We start from the raw sequence: 6,161 nt of genomic DNA on the forward strand, positions 1-6,161 counted from the left end.
CTCAATACTTAGTGCTTAGGTACAAACTAACCAGGAAAACGCAACAATGCACTATCAATATTTTAAACATCCATGTTGCTTAAGCAACTTGCCCTTCTGTTAAATTGGCTCTGCCCTGAAACAGTTTCACAGCCACTTCAAAAATGTAAACGAAGATGTGACAGGTCAGATGGTGACTGCACATCCGTCATTTCCAACAGGAGAAGTTGTGTCTGTCTTTTACCAGCACTTGTTGAAAGGACATGCTGGAGTCATGCATGAGGAAAATACCATTGGCCCTATTACCTCTATAGATATCAACCGATGAGTCAAACCAAGACTTAGGGCAACTGAATCTTTATGAGCACTCAAGTTACTGATGAATGTGTGTGTGTACTGCTGCTTTCTAATTACTTTAATTTTGATTTACTATTCCATCTTAACACTTTTTATATTAAATTAAAAGACAATTTGGACTTAGATATGAATTGGACAGATTTGCTATGGCAAGTTTAGAGTCTTCTCAGACTTTTGAACACAGGACCCTCTTCCTTGCCATGGTTATCCCAGGACCGTCACTTCTGATACCTCAGATCACCTCTATTTTCCTCCTGATCTTCTAAAGGCTTTCTTTGACCTCCCAGAGCCTGTTTGGACACTGGATATCTTATATCTGGCTACAATAAATACCATGTTACATAGAACACAGAACATAAAAGATTGCAGCCCTGTATAAACACTTGGGCCCATGATGTGCCAACCTTTGAATGCATTCCAAGATATGTCTAACCCTTTCCTCCTGCATAACTCTCCATTTTTGTTTCATCCATGTGTCTATCTAACAGTCTCTTAGGTATCTGTAAAGTATGTTTCTACTGCCACCCCTTGCAATATGTTCCACACGCCAACTACACTCTGTGTAAAATACTTAACTCTGACAAGGCATGCTATGCTTTCCTTCAATCATCTTAAAATTATGTCCTCTCATATTAGCCATTCCTGACCTTTAGAAAAATGTGCTGGCTGTCGACTCTATCAATGCCTTGTATTATCTTGTACACTTCTATCTAGTCACGTCTCATCCTCCTTCCCTCCAAAGAGAAAAGCCTTAGCTCACTCAACTTATCCTCTTAAAATGTGCTCTATAATCCAGCCAACATCCTGAGAAATCTCCTCTGCATCCTCTCTAAAGCTTCCACATCCTTCCTATAATGAGGCAACCAGAACTGAACACAATAATCCAAGTGTGGTCCAACCATGGTTTTATAGAGCTGCAACATTACCTTGCAGCTTGTGAACTAAATCGTAACTAATAAAGACTAAGATGCCCTAAGGCACCCTAACCTTAACCCCACCATCGACCCATGGGGCAACTCTGGTGAATCTATGGATGTTAACACCACAATCTCTCTGTTCTGTTCTCCACTCTACTAAGAGTCCAGTTATTAACCCTGTACTCTTCCTTCAAGCTTGATCTTCCAGAGTGAATCACTTCACATATTCCTGATTCAACATCATCTGCCACTTCTCAACCCAGCTCTGCAACCTGTCAATGTCCCATTGTAACCTATCACAGTCTTCTACACCAACCACAACACCACCAACCTTCGTGTCATCTGCAAATCAGCCATCCACTTCCTCACCCAGATACACATCACAAAGAGAAGTCCCAGAGCAGATGCCTGCAGAACACAACAATGTTTCTGTTATAATTATAACATGATCACTTTGAGAAGGTGCATAATTCAAGGGTACAATGGTTTTGAGATATAGCAAAATGAAAAATCAGATGTCACACACAGATGAAAAAAACAAAGCAAATAGAAACTTAACAAGCCACCGCTGTGTGAAACAAAATGACAACCCAGTCAGTTAACTATGGATTTAATGACTCCAAGTACAGCAGGGCTGTCTGCATGATCGTCAAGTTTAAAGCTGTCATTAATAATGACAATGTGGGAGAAATGTATTCAAATGATCAGCTGGTGATAATGAAGATCTGAAGGCTGAAGTGATGAAAGAGCAGAACATCAAGCTCAGTCACTTACTGAAAGACAATATCCTCCATAATTGCATTAACTGTCAGAAGTGTCCAGCAGAGAAGCTGAATCAGCAGCAGTCTCATCAGGTATTAACATGATTCTGGAGTGAGGAGAATATTCAGGTTGAGACTTAGGTTATTTTATTATTTATATACACCCGGGTGCAATCAAATTCCAGCTCACGTGAACTCACAGATGGAAAAGAAAATATTTTTATTTTCATTTGGAGACACAACAGGCTGTTCCAGTCCAACAAGCCCACAACTCCCAGGTACCAATTAACCTACTAAACCACACACCTTTGGAATGTGGGAGCAGACCCGCACACACTCACAGGGAAAACATACGGAGAGGAACACCGGATGTGGGTCATAGTCACGGCAATAGTGTAGCATTAACAGTGAACCTACAGTCACACCAGATACAATAGACATTGTAGTGTCATGTTATCAGCTACTCTACAGTCACTCCAGATACAATGGACACTATAACTCCAATTAACACAGCAATGAGTGCAAAGGAGCAGAATGGTGCAAAGTAGACGAGTGCAACCTGAGATTGTGCAAACTGAAAGACTAAAATGACAGTAGCAGAGGTAGAGCTAAGTTTTTGAAGAAGTGTCTGATGGGATGTGAAACAGGTGATTGGTTCAGGAGTTTGATGGCAGTGGGGAAGAATGACTTTTGTTCATTAATCCTCCCAACTTTCCTATTCTAAAACTTTAGAAGAGAACCTGCGGTCCAGGAAATACCCCCAGCATCGATCACTCACCTCTTTCTGCTGAGATGATCAGATCGATTGGGTGCCAATCTACAACCAAAGCCTTTCAGATAATTGATTGTCGCAGAATAGAGAACAACGACATGTAAGGACACTGAATATGGGTAGAAAGCCTCCAAAGACAGATTCAAAACAAAAATAACCATCAGAATGAACAAAGGTTGTATTGAAAGTACAATATTGCAGATGCTGGAAATCTGGAAAAAAATCAGAATTCCTGGAAGCGTCCATCAGTTCTAGCAGAGTCCGTGGAGAAGGAAACCATCACCGACTCGTTCAAGACAAGAAACACACTTAGTTGGACAATGCTTCCAGCAGATATGGAAGAAGTTAACTTCTGCTTCAGTCTCCTTATTTCTCGTAATAGAATCATACTCTGGAGGCAAAATATCTTCATATATCTACTGACTTTATAGGGCTTTAAAACACTGGAGCAGAATTAGGCCATTTGGCCCATCGAGTCTTATCTGCCATTCCATCATGGCTGATTTATTTTCCCCTCTCAACCCCATTCTCCTGTTTTCTCTCCATAACCTTTGATGCATCTGTAAACCTTTGGGAACACAACCACTCCTTCTCCTCCATCATCCTCAACACGGGCGTTCCCTCCTTCCCCACCCAGGGCTGTGTGCTGAGCCCACTGCTGTACACTGTTCACACATGACTGCATGGTCAAACACACGAGAAATTACATTGTCAAGTTCGCTGATAACACAACAGTGGTGGGGCTCAGCACCAACAATAACGAGACGGCTTACAGAGAGGAGGTGGAAGAGTTCATGGCCTGGTGTCAGGCAACTATCCTCTTCCTTGATGTCAACAAGACAAAGGAGGTGGTTATTGACTTCAGGAGAACTTGTGCCTCTCACACCACCCTTTACATTGGCAGCACAGCAGTAAAAATTGTGAGCAGTTTCAAACTCCTGGGAGTGCACATCTCAACAACCTCTCGTGGTCCGAGAACACATCCCACACAATCAGGAAAGCTCACCAATGCCTCTACTTTCTGAGGAGACCAAAGACAGCTGGACCGTACACATCCATACTCACGTCATTCTACAAATGCGCAGTGGCAAACATCTTAACAAGCTGGATCACTGCATTGTACAGAAACTGCATCACAGTAGACAGGAAGGTCCCACCACAGGAAATCAACGCATCACTGACACAAGCCTACTCACCATCAAGGACATATATACAGAAAGGTGCCGGGAAAGGGCCAGGAACACCCACCCTGCTCATGGACTGTTTGTCCCACTCCCATCAGGGAAAAGGCTACGTAGCATCCACACCAGGACCACCAGACTCAAAAACAGTTACTTTTCTCAAGCAGTAAGGGTGATCAACATCTCCACCGACTAACCCACCCCTCCACTACATCATAATTTCTTGTCAGTCACCTCACTCCTATGCCTAGTGTTAATTTACGGACATACAAACAATCTACATAAGTAAGCTATCTGATGTGTTTAAATGCAATGTCTTTTTCTTTAATTGTTATATTTGTTATCTTTTTTTTGTGTTGCAATGGATTTAGAGTAGCAATTATTTTGTTCTTTACACTTGTGTACGGAAATGACATCAAACTGTCTTCAACCTTGAACCTTGAATCTATACCCAGTGACCTGGCACCCACAGCCACCTATGACAATAAATTCCACAGATTCACCACCGTCAGGCAAAAGAAATCCCTCCTCATCTCTGTACAAAAGAGACGTCTTTGTAATCTGAAGCTGTGCCCTCCAGTCCTAGACTCTCCCAGCACTGGAAATGTCCTCTCCACATCCACTCTATCCAGGTATCCAGGCCCTTCAATGGTCGGTAGGTTTCAATGTGATTTCCACCTCCCACTCATTCTTTTGACATGCCTTCACATGCTCACTTACATCAGCAATCTTTTTTGATAAAAGTTCCTTCCACAGCACAAAAACCATATAAGGGATATCTTGAAATTATTTTCACTTTCTGCAATATTCTCAATCTCATGAGCAATCAAATCAGGAATTATAATCCACCATGTAGAGATATGAGACAGTTTGCTCGGGCTGGTAGAGGTGAATAAAGATAAAAGAGGAGGGATGGAATAGCCAGATTGAGATCACTTTCACCATCAGGAGAGTCTGCGATTTACAATTCATCCTTTCAGAAATAATATATTGAAGCACTTTTTCACTCAAGGGGTCCTCCACTAAATTGCTTTTAAGGTTAATAATTGATTGAAATATTTAAAAGTTTATCAGACTTTATTTGCTAAGCAGCATTGAAAAGAATACAAATTATCCCCTGATTAATGACAGATTAGCCTTCATCCAGTTGATGGTCCAACAATAATAGCTCTTTAGTTCTCAGCCTATCTGTGTGACTACCCCTACCCCTCCCCAAACAACCTGCACCCTCATCCCAGTGTGTGACTACCCCTCCCCAAACAGCCCCTATTCTCATCCCAGTGCTTTCATATTGCAGAACTTCTGGGTAAGTGAAGATGTCACGGGTATGTATTATTACAAACCCTAACTAGGTAGCTATTAATGAAAACTCAAAGAGAAATTTTGATTAGGACCATCATAGCATTTGTAATGCTATTTATTCCTCATCAATTGAACACTTCCTCTTGGAGAATAAGATTCTTCTAACTTCAGCATCTTCCACCAGCATCAAACACTGGCCCATCAGCTTTGTCACAACTTGATTCATACTTTATAGCATCTCTCTGTTTCAACCTTAGACAGTCACCATTTGGAATTTTTCCCAATTTCCACAGATTGTCAGTTGAATTAATGAATGAGATAGTCAGTGGTTACCAAATTCCCCTGAACAAAATCACTTGCAAAAACACCTTTATTGCAGCAAATCATCTCAAATTGCTTCACAGGACAGCAGCATACGTCTTACATAGCCCTCCGTTTTCCTTCATCTTTGTGCCTTTCTAAGACCCTTTTAACTGTCCTTAATGTCTCTGTCTCTACCAACATTGTATATCAGGAACCGACCAATCTCTGTGTAAATAACCTACATCTGAACTCTCCTCTCACTTAAATGGACAACCTCTGCTATCAGCCATTTCTATTCTGAGGCAAAAGGTACCAGCAGTCTGTCAATACCTCTTATCATCTTGTATAGCTCTGTCACGTCACCCCTCATCCTCCTTCACTTCAAAGAGAAAAACCCGAGCTTACTCAGCCTTTTCTTATAAAACGTGCTCTCTAACCCAGGAGGTATCCTGGTAAATCTCCCCTGCACCCACATCTACATCCTACTTATAATGAATTGACCAGAACCAAGCACAATATTTCAAGTGTGGTCGGGCACTATGGTAACACAGTGGTTACCGCGATGTTTTTACAGCCCGGAGTGTTAGAG

The sequence above is a fragment of the Hypanus sabinus genome, chromosome 8, assembly GCF_030144855.1.
Source record: "Hypanus sabinus isolate sHypSab1 chromosome 8, sHypSab1.hap1, whole genome shotgun sequence".
In the NCBI taxonomy this organism is placed as follows: domain Eukaryota; kingdom Metazoa; phylum Chordata; class Chondrichthyes; order Myliobatiformes; family Dasyatidae; genus Hypanus; species Hypanus sabinus.